This window comes from Haliotis cracherodii, unplaced genomic scaffold, assembly GCF_022045235.1.
Source record: "Haliotis cracherodii isolate W230 unplaced genomic scaffold, xgHalCrac1.p SCAF_19, whole genome shotgun sequence".
Taxonomy (NCBI): Eukaryota; Metazoa; Mollusca; class Gastropoda; order Lepetellida; family Haliotidae; genus Haliotis; species Haliotis cracherodii.
In genome coordinates, this window is record NW_027266274.1 from 10,830,887 (window position 1) to 10,840,975 (window position 10,089).

The window sequence follows — 10,089 nt, forward strand, 5'->3', positions numbered from 1 at the left end:
GCGCTACACTATTATTACCCCGGTCAATGGATCAGTGAGCACTCGATTTTCATTGAATTTTCACATGCCAAGGCGAACAAGACCTTCATAATTCCCAATGCATTTCACATTTTCCAGTAAAACTGTCTCACAACTCAGGAACTTTGATTGTTTTCGTGCAGCTATATCTATACTCATCAAAAAGGAACGTATACAAGTTTGCTTTTTGATTGATGTGTCTTGTCTGGTGTTTCATAGTCTCGAAAACCCAACAAAGCACAGTCAATGTGCAAACCAAGTCTGTAGTATGTATATGCATGTCCTGAACAGAAAAGGACGTGAAACCAATGAAAACATGTGCCTAACATCGAGTACGTCATGCTTAGGGAACACGTCTGAAATAGTCAAAGACCTGTATTAACAACAATTAAAATCACAAGGAAATGAATCTGACACTGCAAACCAAGTCTGTAGTATTTATATGCATGTCCTGAACAGAAAAGGACGTGAAACCAATGAAAACATGTGCCAAACATCGAGTACGTCATGCTTAGGGAACACGTCTGAAATAGTCAAAGACCTGTATTAACAACAATTAAAATCACAAGGAAATGAATCTGACACTCAGAAAAAAATGCCACGATTATCACAAAATCAACATGAAAGGGATGTTGGTATACCTGAAGCAGACGCATCTGCTATTGGAGCTGTACAGCATTTCAGTGTTACCAGAGCAATCATTCACCACCTTCTTACCCGCCTTAACAACACTGGAACAACCAACGGCCTGCAGTGCACGATCGGTGTATTTAACCAATCACCCTACATTACCGGTTCCAGGGTGCCCCAATATAAGAAATGTAAACTGATTTAATCAAATAACCAGGACGTTGTCCACGGAAGGCAAACACAATAAAAACTGACATATTAGATTTACGTCTTAAAAACAAACAATGTTGCAACTAACTGATCAACACAAGACAAGAGCAATAACTCTTCGTATAGCCTAGACAGCAGATTTTAGTGAGATGGAGCAACAACTACATTTTCTCTGGGTAGAACAGACGCGCAACTGTCCATTCTCGTTCGAAACACAACATACAAAATCCTCCAGGAACTGAGGTCGAGAACATGTCATGGTGAAGTATGATGTGCCGCATAACGTAGGAATGATTAAACATAAAGGACGTCGCTTGTTAGAAAAAAACGTTAAAAAAATTATGGATAAGAATCTTTGTTTAGATTTGTCATGTTAACATTTAGATATGCTGATTGGTATATGTTAAGAGGTGCGATTGTAATTTTACAAGAAATTCGTCAGCACGTACGAAGGTATACCCACTACAAGCGACGAGGCCCTTTCCTTATTCATAATGTTTGCCAAAAGGCCTATCCGTTTGTACAATTACGACCACGTCATGAGTATGCGTCCATGAATCACCATCAAATTACAAATAGTTTATTCATTCAGTACAGAGTTCACAGGCCCATTAAACAGTTCATGATAAACGGTGTTACATTAAATGAAATGGAGGAACGCCTTCAGCGAAAATTTGCAACAGTTACAATGTTGGGTCTTCAACAACCTTCAAAACCCACCATCAAATAGTGATGATACCAGGTGTTCGCCAAAAAGGGGGTGTATCCTGCCCCACAAACACATGCAAACGACAGTCAATTGTTGACCTGACAAAAACATATGGTGTAAGTCAAAATTGTAAATTGTAAAAACATCATTTTTGTCACTGATGTGTCAAATTTGGAAATGTCATCGGCATGTCCACCATCAAACCTTTTGTAAGCTTTACTGAGGCATTGAATGTTGTCACCTTGGTCAAACAACAGCTTTTAAATCTTCGTAGAAAGAGCATTCTCGATTGTCCCTCTAAAGTTTGGAAATGTAGACACCAAGGGAAGGTTGACTATTGGAAAGTTGAAGTCATCCCTCTTGTCATACAGACTTCACGGAAGTGTTTTGTTTTTACTCTGAATCTTTGTGAATGGATCTAAGTATGAAACAGACGAGGCGTCCTCGGCGATCTCCTTTATGTCTAGCTCAGATAGGTAAATCAGTGGAAGGGAAATGGCTTTTTGATGGTAAGTGCACGATTTCAGATCATCTTGGCCAAATTACATTGATTTAACTTTGCCAATCCGTGCAGACACTCGAGCAGAAATCGGAGCAGAAATTAAACACTGTGCTTTGATCCAACGTTTTATCTGCATTTCATGTTCCTGCAAAATGCAAACCTAACATTTTAAGGAGAACGTAATCTTATTGCAAAAGGTTCATTTAATATACTGCACACAATCTAAGCTTAACTGACACGAGAGAACTATTTGTGTAAGAACTTCCTGGAAGAACATCATTTCGGGGACCGTTGCACACTTGATCTCAACATATTCACTGACACATTGGTCATGATTTACACATGGTACTAGCTTCAGCGTGTAGAACTAGAATGAGTTCGTTTTTAATTTTCTTTTGTGTGTGCAAAGGAGTACAGTGTAGGGTGTATCCATTACTAAACATGATATTTCAGTTTCATTTCAACTGTCTTTCCTACTATTTGATGAGAGTGCCACCGCTGTCCCATGTAACATTATCTTATCCATGGCTGACAGCTATGCTTCTTGAGCCCGTGCCCTCCGTGCAAATGATAAACTACAAAACAAAATCGTCGACGGCATGCTGCTTTTGACCAGGTTTCACAAATGCATCTCTGCGCAACCTCAACAGACCTGTGATTACCAGGACATATAGCGTTTCCTTCACTAAATTGAAAAAATCAAATAAAAAATCAAACATTTCGTAATGAATGATCCAAAATTCAGATAGCTACTATACACAGTACGTTAATGTTTTGTTTGTAAGAAAGGCCTTTCTCTGCTCAATAAGACATTCATGTACATGTACAACGAAATATAAGACCCTACACTCTACGGCGTCGATGCTGATGACGTCAATGAGCATTTACATTTGTAGACACATGACTGTTTTCTCTCCTAATGCTATTCTATCAACATCCACACATAACAATATATCTCTTGAAAGCCTACCTTGATCATATGAGTTCTCGTCTAGATAGCGAAATAAACATCATTATGGTATGTATCAACTCTCCTCGTGTGTACATGTTAGGTAATAACAGTGGTGATTGGTGGTACTTATAACAGGTATTGACTAAACATATATTCCCCGAAACCAACTGAATACAAAAAAAATATATTTTCTAACGGTAGGCCGAAAAAATACATCTACATAGAAGACTATGAAACAACAGGCCTAGGCAACGCATACCTTCATAATTCCTCATTCTTCATTCTGTGAAACGAATGTGCATTTCAATATGTCCGTAGCAATCTAACTGGCCACACAAGCATATTTCATGAATTTACATTTCCCTAGAAATGAAGTGATTGGTGAATACAGTCGTTAAAGAGTTACTTTTTGTAAAGCAATTGAATGTTGGTTCCACCAATTGTGGTCGCTTATCTAAAAATCTATGACAATAACACTTTTATTCTTCATGATTTTGTGATGTAAAAGCCAGAGTATGTTAAGTTATTTTGTACACCTCGCACAATAATTGACGGTTACATATACATGTACGTACATTTATGAGTTATTGAATACACAGAAGTAATTACTGAATACTCGTGCAAAAGATTTGATTTTATCATTTTTTTAAAAATATGCGAGAACATTTGCAAATGATCTGGAAATCATTGGGGACAGATAATTGAAATCCGCAATTCCCCCAGTACTATATTTCCAAGTTAAGCACTGAAATGTAAGAAATTTGGACGTTTGATAGATGTTTTCTTGATAACTCATTGCATGTGCCTTGATGAAGTCACGTGACGTGTCAATGCACTAACAATAATTATACCATCGACGTAGCTGATTGTGATTCCAAATCCATATGAACACACGTGGAAGATGAGGTCAAGCGCCACTGCGATACATTAGGACAACGCAATTCCAGACTTTCTTTTCCCCAGGGTGCCCAATCTCATGAACGTGCTTCGGATATTCAATATTAACTATTCATGTGTTTCTATGTATTACTTAGCAGCGAACACTGGGTGTGCTTGGCGAGTTATTGAGTATATTGTACTAAAACCTCTTAAACTGATTTCAATACATCAAAGAAAGAGCTTCACAAAGACGAGCGACCGCGTTTCTATCATCGTATGAACGTTTTTTTTTCTAAACGGGAAACAAATTACTGCTATGGTGAAGACTCAGCCAGTGACACACTTCTCACGCGATTAAGATCAAATTGATTTTTATATCACTAATAATACCTTTAGATCTTTTAAAAATCGTTCAGAAGTATTTCGAGTAAATATAAAACTCCAGTACCAAAGGATAATAAGGCTCCATTATGTCCCGAAATAAATTCCATTACTCGTAAAAGGCCAAATAGTGGTTGTTGGTTGGTTGGTTGGTTGTTTTACGCCGCACTCAGCAACATTCCAGCTATATGACGGCGGTCTGTAAATAATCGAGTCTGGTCCAGACAATCCAGTGATTGACATCATGACCATCGATCCACGCAATTGGGATCGTTGACATGCATCACCCAAGTTAGCGAGCCTGACCACCTGATCCCGTTAGTCGCCTTTTACGACAAGCGTAGTCGCCTTTTACGACAAGCGTAGTCGCCTTTTACGGCAAGCATGGGTTGCTGAGGATCAATTCTTACCCGGATCTTCACGGGTCAAAATATTGGTGACAACTATATACATGGATAACTGAAAACCAGTGATAGCACCAGGTAGTCGAGAAAAGTGTGAGTATTACCTGCTCTACTGGTAGTACCCGCCACTCAAACAATTTGAATAAAGGGTAAGTGTTTGTTTGTTTCGAATTCCCATCACCGCACAGCAATATTTCTGACATTCGACGGCGGCCTCTGAACAAACTGCACAACATTAATCGTAAAAGAAATCATTACAACAAAACTTAGGACAACAAATATTCCACGTCTATTGAAAACTCTGGCCTTATATTCAAGTAAAATTCGACATGATTAGTCCAAGGGTGATAGAGCCACCCGTATGTTTTCTTCAATTATGACGTTTAGCTTTCTCAAAGCATAGCCCTGCATGTATCTTTTTTGGTTGTCGTTGTAGAAAGCATTAATGCAGTAGAACTCAACGTTCATTTTCTTCATTTCATGGCGTAGGCCTTGGAAACACCAAGGTCCCACTGCACAAAGTGAGTTTAAATTTAATCAGGCTTTCAATCGTTTTAGCGTTAGTCTTCGTGGTAAGAGGAAGGCGGATTCTCTTGCAGTAACATCCGCTGTCCTTCCTATGTGCGATGGGTGTATGGGTAATACGGTATTACCCATAGTGCTTTGCATGAAATGGACAAACTTCAGACACGGAGAAGAATAGAATCCGGTAGTTGAACCGTTTCAGTGAGACAAATTATATCTGCTTCTTCAATGATATTCAGGGGGCACGAGTGGCCCAGTCGTCAAAGGCGCCGCGATTCGCTGTGCAGAGTTGCGTCCCTTGGGCACGCCAGAAACCTATGATTGTGGGTTCGAATGCCGGTTCGCCCCAATTATGTTTCTAGGTTTGTCAGCACCATACCCGTGCTCATGGGTTTCGCCGAAGTGGTAAACGTCTGAGGCCTGCATCACTTCGGGCTTTCCTCCCACATTAAGCTGACACGCCGTCATATAACTGGAATACTGTTAAACGCGGCGTTAAACCCAACGCAATGGTATTCACTGAATGTGAAATGTGAACTTAAAGCGAAATCGAAACGGTACTCAGATTGTGGAGTAACAGCAATGTTAAGTGTCGTTTTCTCTTTTCGTGTTTCCCCACCTCACAGTTTCAGTTTGCAAGGAGGACTGGATACATATGGAAGTTTATGTAAACAGAATTGTTTAAGTGTCGAGTGTATATCTGTGCATGTACTGAATAACTACTGTTACATGTTCACCGTTAACAAATGTAATTATGTTTACATGTTTCTGTCGTGAAAGGGATACTGTCGGAATTTATCGGGGGATTTCGATGCCATGTAGTCTAATTACCTGAAAATATTATTGTTCTACTTGTTAATAAGACAAAATAAATACACCACACCAGTTCGACTTCTTTACCACGCTAGCTCATGTTTGCTTAAAAAAAATGACACGTTAGGACTACACACGCTATTTCATTTGATAACCATAAGCTATCCTGTTTGGTTAAAATATTCGAAATTGATGATCGGATTAATGTAGCAAACACCATAGTGATGGTGAAGTGATGTTCACAATGAACATGATGACACAATGGCTAACTTACACAAAACGGTATCAACACTATGGCGACTGTAGGCCTGCGTTAAGTTTGGGAACTAAAAATTAAGTTCACTTTGTGCAAGAGAACCCAGGTGTTTACATGGCGGGTGAACCAAACGTCAAAACGAAATGAACACACTGTAGGTCATATCAATCTTGGACAAATAATTACGAATTTCGCATACACCACTTGGATATGAGAAAAGGGTTTTCAGTAGGCACGTTTGTAACAATGTTCTTGCCTCTATGGTTTACAAGCGGGTGCTATCGGTAGAGCAGGCCATGTTTACACCCTTCACGGCGATCTGTGTTGTCACTGATCTACATGGGTCACTTCATGTGATTTTCACCACTGTTCTGCCTTTTTCGGCAGATAATGGAGACTGATTATCCTCTGGCCGTGATGTTTTGTATTTACTCGATATAGTTAAGAACGAATTTTGAGGGATCATAGATCATTTAGTCATACAAAAATCAGTTTCATCTGAAACGTGAAAAAGGTGTGTCCCTGGTTGATCTTGTAATATTTACTGTAGTAGTAATTTGTAACTTTTTTAGAAAAGCTGGACCGTTGAATCAAAGAAACGTGGTCGCTTGTGTGTTGAAGCTCTTTCTTTGATGTATTGAATCAATGGTTCAAGTACAATACAACAACAACTCGTCAAGCAAACACATGTTTGCCTCTAACAAATACATAGATACACATGAGTAGTACAATAAGGATGTACATTCCAGTCTTGAATGTTGTTGCCCTAATGTATCGCAATGGGGCTTTATCACAATGTGCCTAATGAATACATGTTTTGATTTGTCATTTTTTATTTGCCGGAGGCCTTCATCAATGCACTTCCTTGACTACAATTACCACATGTGTTCATATGGATCTGGGGTAACAATCAGCGACGTCGATGGTATTAACTAGGTCATAGTTAATATATGTCAGTTGACTTCAACAATTCACGCAATGAGTTTTGAAGTACATATCTATTAAATCACCAAATGTCTTAATGCTTCGTGCTTCACTTATGATATGGCACTGTGGGAATTCCGGGCTACCATTGTTTGCGCCTCCTGATTTTCAGCTGAAAGTAAATTCGAGAAATGTTCTTCTCTGGTCCAGCAGATTGCAACGCAACATGAAGAATGGGGGATTATAAAGGTCTGTGTTGCCTAGGCATGTAGCCAGGTGTGGATTTCCTTTTTCAGCACATCGTTCAAACATATTCCATTTGTTTTATTCCATCGGTTTCGGGAAAATATTTATTTGGTCAATATGTATTATTTAGTTCACTATTTAGAATAGAGCGCATATAAACAAGGTAGGTTTTCATTTTTAGATATACAATATTTAATTTTAGAGAGAGTAGGCAATGTGGGTATATGTTCTGGTAAACACATTTTAGGTAGTTTGTCAATACAGGCAGGTCACATGCAAAATAGACCCAGCTGTCAGCCATATGTCAGATACTGGTACATACTGGTACATACTGGTGAAGTATGCTTTGACCTCAACGACAAAATAGACAAACTATTCCATTGATTCATTTATCCAATTATGTAATGAAGTGAAACTGAAAGAGCACTTGTCCATTCCATTCAAGGTACAGACGCTATAGTTAGTGATATGTGAATCTAAGACAATGCGTTGCTGTAATAATAGGAACATGATAGATACGTAGCAAAACATGCCAGTCAGCATTCAATGAATGTAAAACGTACACACTAGCTCAACATCTCATATTTGGTTTCATCTTAGTCGCCCTTTAACACATGATAATGAACAAGCATCTCTTGTAGAACGGTCTTTACAATAATGTTCCTTCATAAAGTTCTCACACAAATAGTTGTCTCGAGGCAGTTAAGTTGAGGTTGAGTGCCGTATATCAGATGATATTTGCAGGAAATATCTTTCCTCTGTCATGTTTGCATTTTGCAACAGCATGAAATGCAGATAAAGCGTGAGATCAAAACGTGCTGAAAACTTTCTTGAAAAATCACATTACATCGCTAAGGATGTAACAGACAGGATGTTTACTTGTTTAAACATGGACAATCTACAAAAACAACACGCTACGTCAATCAAGTTCAAAGACCTAGACATTGAAGGTTTCTTTTGGCATTACAGGGGTCTTGAAATTCCATTTTAGTCATTCTTACGTTATTAGACACTTACATCGTCCATCACCGTGACATGTTCTCGACTTCAGTCCTCAGGAGTCTTTTTTATGCAGTATTGCAAAAGAAAATAGACAGAGGTGCTTTATCATATTTCAGACTTTAGTGCCCAGATTACACATTGTTCCATCTGACTACAACCTGCTGATCATGCTACATGTCTAGACTGTGTGGAAATTGATGGTTCTTTTCCTATGTTGCTCAATTACCTGATACACTGTTTGTCTTAAAGAAGCTGGTCTAATGTATCAGTTTTAGGATAGGATAGGATAGGTTTTATTCTATACTGAAAGGCCTCAGGCCCATAGTACAATTCTGTTTTCGGAAGTGGTTACAGATCCGTTTAACAGGTCATATTCTAATTAACATAGCATGATAAATGAACATTGATAGACTTTTTAGAGTATCTTTATCAGTTGTTGACATGATCGTTGTAAATTCTTGTAGAGTGGGATGTACATAACAAGGCAGATCAATATATTTTCTTCTAAGGTGGTATCAGTTGTATATTTTGTTTGCCTTTTAGGGACAAACAAATGTAAGTCTCAATATGATTTCTTTGATATTATAAATTAATCATCATGAATTTAAATTTGAATTTTTGTAGTTTCGGATTAAACACAAGGTCATATTCTGACGATTAGCGTGTTTTTACAAGGCAGTATCGATATAAAGTTTTGTTTGGTTTTGTATCTACAAACACCCATGCACATTTAGATGACGTATGTCATAATGCTAAGAGCAGTGAGAATTGACATTATCACCAGGTAACCAAGAATTACAAAAGTTATGTAAAAGCTTGTATCAATAAGAAAACTAATTTATATCTGTAACTAAAATATCCACATATTTCCTTTCGATTAAATCGCTGGCATTAAAGGGTTATCTCTGTCCATTAACCCACTCAACTTGCAGTGGAGACATTCATGATAAGATCTTCCCCAAAAGTTAATTTGGACCGCCTTCATGGTCCAGAAGTAAAGAATCTGCCAGGAGAGCGAAAGGACGGGAGATTGATCCCCAGCTGCGTCACACCAAGAGACTAAAAATATGGTATTTGTTGTTAACCTGCCTGGCACTCGGCATTAGGTGCGAAAACAAGGACTGGTTAGCTCAGAGTCAGTAAACCGTGTCTGAGTTGGGTATTCAGGTTAAACTGTGGCTTGGTATCTCAATGGGCTACCACAATAAAATCGGCATAAGTCCAGGCTACAACAAGCAGCAACACACACACACGCGCATGCACATTGCTATTAAAGCGCATCAATATTAAATGCGTCACCAGTCAATCTCATTCTTGGGAAGGAAATTGACTTCCTCGTGAATCCCCAAACAACCGGTCTTTTGTCAATAATTTAAAAAAAATGTTAGGGGTTTATTCAGATATCTCATTCCATGTTAAGAAGCGAAGCTGACTCTTTATACTCAGTCGTGTTCATCAAATCAGTACTCGTCCAAGGACTGCATTCACATCAATATTGGACTGTCTTTGTATTATTAAAATCGCGACATTATCCAATGTGTCTCCATTACTGGTGTTATTGGATGCTTCTGCGGTAGCATATCTATGAACAATATACATCTATTTGGCTTTCATACTTGACATTTGTATAACCTTCCA